Source organism: Panicum hallii, chromosome 2 (assembly GCF_002211085.1).
Source record: "Panicum hallii strain FIL2 chromosome 2, PHallii_v3.1, whole genome shotgun sequence".
NCBI classification, from domain to species: Eukaryota; Viridiplantae; Streptophyta; class Magnoliopsida; order Poales; family Poaceae; genus Panicum; species Panicum hallii.
The window spans coordinates 31,163,548-31,172,926 of NC_038043.1; the positions used below are offsets into that span (position 1 = coordinate 31,163,548).

General features: G+C 47.0%; 1 long non-coding RNA gene across 3 annotated transcripts; it reads right to left on the reverse strand.

Annotated features, from left to right (window-relative positions):
* Nucleotides 1-164: 164 nt before the first annotated feature.
* On the reverse strand, nucleotides 165-3,729 carry LOC112879560. Of its 3 annotated transcripts, XR_003226101.1 has the most exons (4): nucleotides 3,014-3,729; nucleotides 1,405-2,424; nucleotides 1,111-1,179; nucleotides 165-406 (listed from the first exon to the last, which is right to left on the reverse strand). It is a non-coding gene; the product is annotated as an uncharacterized LOC112879560 (long non-coding RNA). The 3 variants fall into 3 exon arrangements; XR_003226100.1 differs by lacking the exon at nucleotides 3,014-3,729 and having other exon boundaries at nucleotides 1,405-2,998; XR_003226102.1 differs by lacking the exon at nucleotides 3,014-3,729 and having other exon boundaries at nucleotides 1,107-1,179; nucleotides 1,405-2,998.
* Nucleotides 3,730-9,379: the final 5,650 nt, after the last annotated feature.

Genomic DNA, 9,379 nt, shown 5'->3' on the forward strand with positions numbered 1-9,379 from the left:
CACTAAGCCTCGGTGTTGATCTACACATGATTCCTTATAATCCTCTAAGTATGCTCTGATGATGATCTCACCGCAGTACCAAAGCTTTAAATTTAGCATCACATGGGCAATTGACGTAAGTAAAGACTGTCATATGAATGATCCACTAAAAAAGGACTTGCTCATGTAAAATTAACACTCACCGCCTATACCTCCAAACATTCCACTCATCTCCTTTGATCTCATTTGTTTCATCAGAGACTGCAACTGCAGCAGGAAGACATTGCTCATATGCTCGACATTCATGTTGCTGTACAGTGGGCTCATCTCTCGTTTCTTTTGGGATCTTGATCCCTTTCATCTTGCCCCCAGATTCTAGTAAGCCGCTTGTACTCTTCCAGCTAGTCCCTGACAGGCCAGCCGGACCCTAGGCAGTCCCAATGATCCGTGATTCAGTCATCAGATTCAAATTTATGCTGTCAAGCTCAGAGATGAAAGCTAAGGCAAAATTAAAATTGTAGCATGCTATTACATACTTTCCCCGTTCTATTGCTACTGCGGGTCTTATGCAATCGATCGGATCATATAAATATCCCTTCAAGACAACATAGGTCATCGAAAGGATCTCGGACGACTCACCAAAGCACGAAAGCCAGTTAGAAAATGGATTCCTATTTGAAGAGTGCATAACCGCATGGATAAGCTCACATTAACCCGTCAATTTTGGATCCAATTCGGGATTTTTCTTGGGAAGTTTCGGGAAGAAATTGGAATAATATCGATTCATACAGAGGAAAAAGTTCTCTATTGATGCAAACGCTGTACATCCATTTCAAACCAGTGGGCATATTAGTATTTTAAAATTCAAACTTCATAAATTTTGGCTACCAACCATCGCAATGCTGCAATGACACTCAGATGGGCACCGAGTTTGACACAAATGCAGCCCAGTACATAGTACTACATTTTGCATAATTCATCTATATTCAATTAGAGAAGATTATAAGAAGTCATGAAAAAGCCATGGAAAACTATAAAAAATAATAGTGGTTCTTAACAACTGACTGCCTATTCAGAATAATAAAAAATGATACTGCAATTTTTCACCAAATCAGAGTGGGAACCACCTACGGTTAAACTTGGACGGTGAGGGAAAACTGGAAGGATCTCTCGCTGCTCAAGCATTCAAGTTGCCATTCTCTGATTCAGAAACCATGTAAATTGAACAGCAGAATTAGTTAAAGCCAAGTTATTAAAGAGAAAGATAGCTCTACCACAGACAAGAAATTTTCAGATAGCCAAAATTTTCAGACCGCTCGAACCAACTCGATTTGTAATCGCGAAGTGCCGAGAATTGTTTGACTACCTGTTTTTAGCTACGAAAAACAAATGTTCAAAAATCTTGAATGTTTGAGAGATACGAACCTAGCTCCTGCTAAACTTTGTTTCCTTTTTTTTTGCCTCACTACACCTGCAAATTGCATAGTAATAATTTCTGGTTTTAGTACTTATCCGAATTGGCAGCAAATAGATTCCTTGAATAAACTGGAAGCAAATGGATGCTAATAAGCCCAATGGAAACAATGAATCATATGTATAGTCTCCACTAAAAAGAACTAAGCATCATCACCGGGGATTGGGGAAAAACAATCAACAGAATCAGAAACCTGAATTGACATTGCAATTTCCACCTACAAGATCATTCAGAACTAAAATTTCCTACTATCAGATTGCGATTTCTGAATTCTAATAAAAGGTGCACATCCAACACCTAAAGTATTTAAATTTTAGAAGGGTCACTGTGAAATCACCAAAGCTATGATGCTTATGTTTTTCGCTATGGCTGGGCACACCCTTTTCATACTTTCATGTTAATCGGAATCCCATATAGCATGTTCTGCTTAAAAATATATAAAGAAAAGAATTCTCTTATAAATAGTTATATCTTGTGACATGGATCAAATCACCTATCTAATGGCTTGTACAAATGGCACAATTATTTATCAGTTTAGTTCTAAACACATTTAGAGTAAGACAAATTAATACCCTATCTTTGTTCGATACAAATACTGCACAAAGATAGCAATATTAGGAGGTCCATTGCAGGATGTCAATCATTCATATGTATAAACCACTTAAGGATTCACTTGAATGGTGTACTAATTGCAGACTTGGTGATTCTTGAAGATGCCTGCTAAAGGAAGGAGCAGAAAAAAGTCAGGACTGAGGGAAATACAGGATTGCAGCCAGCCATCCTCATGAGTAGAAAGACTTATAGACAAAATGAGACCTAATTTCCCATCTTATATCAGTTAATAGCAATCCAGTGATGGGCTTCATACTAATTTGAGCTCAGACATTGTTATTTAATTTTTTCCTATAAATCTATATACCTGGAAAAGCTGCACAGAGTACATGCAGCAACAGAAGAACTGATTCGGCATTCTACAAACAGAAAAATAATAAGAATGTATTGCGAGTTGAAGAAAATAGTTCTAAAACCAATGGTGAAAATTCGAAACCAGTATTCTCCAGAAAGGTAACTTCAAAACAAGTAATTTTAACCATTTGAAAGAAACATGACTACCAATTTCATTCTTCTATTATAGTATTTTTCAGTGTTTCAGACATATGCCAAAAATTACAGGAGTTAACCTTCACACATATCACTACTTCTAATGGGGAAGTAATTTCTAAACACCCAAATTGAACCAATCATAGAAAATTGACAACACAACTAATAAGGGTTGAATTTGGTTCGTTACCCTAGACAACATCTCTCTCCCTCTCTGTTCCCTATGTCCTCTGCTTCTCTTTTCTCTCTATTGTGCTAGGACAGAATCACCAAACAACAGGTAAGGATTTCATATCAAAAGTTGTAACTGAAATGGGAACAAGCCAGATACTCCTAAATGAATGTCGTCCCCCATCTGGCCATCACAATCAGATGAATCATGTTCCCCATTCGGCCATCAGAATCAGGGGGAAGAGAGGATGAGAGAGGTCCGCAAGGGGCGGAAGTTGGGGAACGGACCTGGTACATAGGCTTGGGGATGACGATGTCCGCCGGCGTCGCCGTCTCCCAATAGCTCAATACGATGAGGATGGTGCTCGACGGGAGGACCACGTCCCCTTGCGACGACAAGGCGGTGGATACGCGCGACGGGAGGGCGGCTTTGATAGGTCATCTCCGCGGCGGCGCCTCAGCGCGAGGGGCCGGCGCACTTGTGTCGGCCGCCCTGTAGCTCACTTTGGAGGGCGTTGGTGCTGGCCCCAGGGGCTACGGGCGGACTGGCTGCTCTGGCCGTTGGGCGCTCCGCCTCGGCGGTTTGGTGACGCAGTCGTCAGTCTTGCAGCTCAAGCGGAGCCCCTAACAGCCAGCTCGCGAAGGCCGTGGGAGAGCAAAACATGATGTCGCGTGGGGGCGGCGGCGATGCGGGACGACGTTGGCGGGGCGTCGCGGTGGGATGGGGTCGGGGTGGCCTGGACGGCGCGACGGCAGCGGCGCGGGGGGAGGGAGACGACGCGGCAGGACGGGCACGGCTACGGCGCGTGGGGCGGCGTCACGACGGCGACAATGCGGGGTGCGGGGAGGTGGTTTTGATAATGGGTGCGGTGCGCCGTGCGAGGGGAGGTGGGGTGGAGACGTCACGAGGCAGAGGCGCGGGGACGGAGGAGGAGGGGCGCGGCGGAGGAGGAGGAGGCACGGCGCGGGGGAGGAGGAGGAAGGGACGCGAGCGGGCGGCAGAACAGTCGGGCAGGGGGAGAGGAGGAGATCGGCGGGAAGGGGGGTGAGAGTCGAGGCGGGTCGGGTGGAAGGCGTAGATCGCACGGGAGAATATCGGACGGGGCAGATCCTTCCATGGCAGACCGACGAATTCGAGGGGAGTCAGGGTCCCACCAAAAATTATCCCCAAGTCTTTTTTAGCACTATACTACTAGAGATAATCTCTACTATAAAAAAGCGTAAGCGGGACAAAATCACCCGTTGTGGTCTCCCCGGGTGCGACCCCCGTACAGCTCGATTTTTGTCCAGCCACAACGGATCCTCATGCGTCCAATCTGTCCTTGCTTTAATCCACGGATATTGATCCTGTTTCATTTTGTTCGTTGTACGTCTTTCGAATTCGTACTCCGCGTAAACATGGCGCTCCGCCTCGATTCCTGACTCCGCGTAAACCTCTGGTGCCGCCCTACTACCGTCGCCTCTCCCTGCCGTCGCGGATCACCTTCAGTTTCCGCCCTGCTGCTGTCGCCCATCCCCGCCGCCAGCAGCTCACGCCTCGCATCGTGATCCCTCGCCGGCTGTCGTGATCCCCCACCCTCACATCGTGATTCCTCACACCGTCGTGATCCCGTGCCTGCCGTGATCCCCGCCCTCGCGCCCCCCTGCCGTCGCGACCACCCGTTGTCGCAATCCCACCGTTCCCATCTCCTTGGTTTCTAGCCTTTTTGTCTCCGATCAAGGTATGTGGCTGATGTTGTTCTCATTGCTGTTTTGATTGGCACTGAATTGATAAGCAAGCCCCATGTAGAGGGAAGCATTCCATTGGAAGGATTATTAGCAAGGCAGGACTCAATAATTTCAGATATAAATCCACCTACAACATCTAAATCCACCTACAACATCGATGGTGAATTCACAGGTCAAACAGAATCAGTTGCAACCAGGTTTGAGATGAAGGGATCAAAGGAATCGGCTTTGCATGATAAGTTGCCAGCTATGTCCAAACCATCTGTTCTTTTGTCACAAATGATACGAGCTGTTCTTTATTCATCTCTTCCCGTTCTTGATCAAGGAAGGAACTGGATGTTGGATTACAGATTCAAAATATCTCTGCAACTTAAATTTGGTGCTATTTATTACCATCTTTACAATATACTCAATTTTTTGATGTCTATGTTCACATTTCTGTAGTACCTGGAGTCATGGAATATCTTTGTCTACTCTATATAGAAGGAGCAGGCTTTGTACTAGCTACTCACTTCTGGTATGCTACGGATGTACTGCTATCACATATAGTTGGGGATCGAAAAGGAGTAGTTTTTGGTGGTTTGGTTGAGGCCCCATTGCAACCTATCACAAAGAGGAAATATCAGGTTCGATACCCATGCTGCTGCTGATTTTTGGATGCCTATTTTACATTACACTAATTGTGCTTGTATCTATTCTTTCAAGGGACTAATGAATGCTTTGTGTTCACCAATGTAGAAGGCCATCCTGTTATCTTCCTGGAGTTTGTGTGTATGGTGGAGGACAAGGAACAGGTGGTCGCCAACACACTACACCTTTCGAGGCATGGAAGAAGAAGGTATGTGAGGCCAAGGTCTGGATCAAGCCATGGCTCAATCTCAAAGAGCTTCAGTACTTCGTCCTCGAAGGGGATGCCAATCGCCAACACCTTCACCAAGGCCAACCTCGGTGCCAAGAAAGGTTCTTGCTCCCTATCATTAGACCATTCTATTGCTTGAGTTAGCAACTGGGTGGTGAGTGCAAGGTATTTGTAGAAATTAAGTGTTAGTTGTTGGACATGCGCCATGTCTTCCTTCAAATCGACAATAGTAAAACGTGAGACTGATATAGTACGAAGATTGGTACTGATCTGGTTTCTGGTTTGGAACATGAGTGCACACTATTTTGAATATCTGAATGAATCACGTTTGGTGGTCTCTGATAGAGCACAACTGTCTCTGCTTATTAGTTTGTTTTATAATGCTGATTGGAACGCAAACTTTTGATAATAATTGTCCACACATTCAGCTATTAAAATTTGAATTACAAATTATTTTAAATTTCTAAAAAATTATGGAATATAATGATGTACTGTGGTTACAAGTGGATGAGAGTTGAGATAAGAGCAGAAAAAATTCTAAAGATGTGATCGGCTTCAAGGTATATATTCACTGATGCAACTTTATCCCTTCTTCTCAACACGGTAGGTTACTTTCACCTTGATTTTTGCTTGATAGAAAATACTAGCTGTGGTAGAACCGCATGTCGGTGTTTTACCGGCTGCCCACCGAGAGATATGCCCAAGGTGGTAAGTTTTGGGTGAGGAGACGCCGAGATCAGAAACTCGAAGGTGCAAGGAACACAAAGCTTAGACAGGTTCGGGCCGCTAGGCGCGCAATACCCTACGTCCTGTATGGTGGTTTGTATTGCCTTTGGTGTAGAATGATCTGGAGATCTTGTTTTGAGAGGGGTCCCTGTCCTCCCTTATATATCCGAGAGGCCAGGGTTACAAGGATACTAACCAACACCAGCTAAGGAATCGTACCAGAACATATCTTGAGTAGATTCCCTCTGTATCGGTTAGCTCTATCTCCTATTTAAATGGGATAAATAAGAGATAAACGTGATAAATAAGAGATAATACGGACTTAATCTCTTAAACCTCTTTAAATTACGTTATGTACACAGTCCCATGGCCCCAGGTTTGACAAGCCCCCGAGCTCTTCGTAGCTGAGTACTGCAGGCTTATCGAGTACTTTCGAAGTAGTCTTCGACTTCTTCTGGAGTTCCGTCTTGAAGTCCTTCTTCGAGTACTTACTTGGCTGCATCGAAGCTCTGAGGTGCTCATGCTTCGAATTTTATTTCTGATATGGTGTGCGATTGAAAGATCGCACTCCATATGGAGTAGCCCCCGAGCCTTAGGTTGAATCGGAGAATCAGGCCGAGGGTCGCATTAGTCTGTAATCCTCCTTGCTTTTCAAATAAATTTGAAAAATAAGTAGTTATGCCACGTATCCTGCAGCCCCTGAGCCTTGAATCCAAATCCTCCATATTTGGAGATAAGGATCCAAAAACCGTGGCATGCAGGTTAAAAATGTCTACACGGTAAAGTACCAATATGATGATACAAATGATGGAGACTAGATCATGAATTCGAAAAACCCCTCTTTTCAGGCCAATTAACCCTGAAAAAATGATTAATCAAATATTTAATCTAAACAATCCACCAAATGACCCCTCATCTTCGGAATATTCCTAAAAATGACTCTTCAACTTCGGAACAGTAAAATTTTCCCCCAATCGCTGGTTATTTAACCAGAGTCGTGCACCCGCCGCCATCCTCCCGGCGAAATCCTCCCGTCCAAATCTCCCCGCCCCTCTCCCCGCAGCCCCCGAGCAACTCGTGGCGAGCGGATGCGGAGATGGCACCCAAGAGATCAGAAATCGAAGGGAAAAAGAAGGAGGCGCAGCAGTCGACCGGAGAGTGGATATACAGTAAGTGTTCCCTCAATGATCTTAATAGGCTAGTTTCCTAGGGGTTGCTACAAGACAAGAGTCTTGTCAACTGGCGCCCCTCTTTCCGTGAACCTTTGCCTATGGAAAATGTTGACGAAATCGTCACATTTTACCATTTTGCCGAACGGGGATTGGCCCTTCCCTCTTGTTCTTTCTTCCGCGGCCTTCTTTATTATTACGGGCTTGAGCTCCATCACCTCAACCCAAACTCCATCTGCCACATTTCGATTTTTATCCATTTCTGCGAAGCTTTCCTCGGAATCAAACCCCACTGGGATCTTTTCCGCTTCCTCTTCCGCGTCAAGCCACAGCCCACCTCGAAAAATCTTTCCGTTGCAGGGGGCGCCGGCATCCAACTGCGTCAGCAGGCCGGCGACAAATATCTATCATACAAATTCCCCTCCAACCTTCCCGGGTGGAAAAATCACTGGTTCTATATCGAGAACCATGCCCCCCAACTCCCAGCAAAATCAAACAATCCACCTGTAGTGAGGCCGGAGTGGAATCTTGAACTTTCCAGGGGAGACATGGATCAAGTTGAGGAATTACTAGAAATTATAGAAGCTAATAAGCTGATGGGGGTGACCGGCGCATCTGTTATGTTCTCTTTCTTCAAGCGCCGAGTCCAGCCAATCCAACAGGGCCACAAACTTGGCTTCGAGTACACGGGCTCTGAAGATCCGTCTCACATGTGCGCAGAGGAGCTGTCAGAGGACGCCGCACTCCTCTGAGTCAAGCGGGTGCTGCTAGACGTGGACGTCGTCCCCTACGTCCCAGAATTGTTTTCCGCGCGAAATGCTCCAATACCGGTGAGTGTTCGACTACTTTTGTTTGAAGACAAACTCTATTCTGCCGCTGCTAACTGAAAACCTTCTGTAGGGGCACACAGAACTGTACCGCAGCTACCCGCTGTCGAAGCAAAGAGGGCTCGCATAGCTGCAGCTCAGCGCAACAGCGAGTCCACGGAGGACGAGAGCCCCCTGGTGGAGAAGGAAGCTGAAGGAGAGGTGAGATGGAACAACTCCTCTGGGCCAGCCATGGAATTGACCGACGCTCTAGCCTTGGTGCCGTAGGGTCGTCGGGTAGTGCGCAAGTGAAAGGCGCAGGAAATCAAATCTTCCGGGTACTGGTTTGCTACTTTGTTGTATCGCTGTATGACGATATTGTGACATGCTGACAGTATCCACTTGTAGTCCTTCCGCCTCTTCCTCCAGGACCGAGCCTGAAGAGGTGGGAGCAGCTCCATCGGCCGCCGCAGCCGTCACCGTCGCCGTGGCGGGGACCACACCACTGGCTGGTGAAACCCCGCCGCCAGCAACGGAAATGCCACGATAGGCCTTGCGGGTGAAAAGGGCCATCAAAAAGAAGTCTACACTGTAAGTTTGCATCTGGTTGCACAATAAACATTCTGATTTTTCGACTTGTATGATGACTGACTCGACTTCATTAGGGTTGCAAGCGCCGCGGACCTCCAGCTGAAACCGGCCACGACTACCCCAGCCCCCGGGTCATCGACCCGAGAAGAGTCTACAAGCGCGGGGCCAGTCACAGCTGCGCCAGCCTCCGAGCCGTCAGCCCCTGAAGGGTTGACGCCCGCGGAGCCAGCACCCGAGGCGGACGCGACGCTGCCCGACTTGCCGCCTCCCGAGCTCCAACAAGTCAAAGCCAAAGCTGGTGGCGAGGAGCAAGTCGAGGCCTCTGATGCCGCTCCTACGGATGGCACAGGTAAGCATCTGACCGCCCCCGGCTAGCTACCGAGATCCACGCGCTATATGCTGAAAACATTTGTGGTTGCAGGTGCTCAGCAGCCACCGCCTAAAGAAGCCACGGGGACCTCAAGGAGACCCGATGAGCTGCTCCTGACCGGGTCCGGGTATCGGGATGTCATCGCCACCGACCTGGTGGATGATTCGTTGCTGACAGACAACAACATAGAGAACTTCAAGAAGGCGTGTGACTTTGCCATGGTAAGACCTGAGTACTTTCCTACTGGTAAACACTGTCGAGTTGCTTACCTGAATCTCCCGCCTTATGCAGAATGTGATCACCCACTCCCAGAAAAAATCAGAAAAGCTGAAAACCATTGTGAGTGATCACCAAGAGCTCGCCGCCCTAGAAAGGCGCATCACCGACGAAAAAACAAAGAACTGC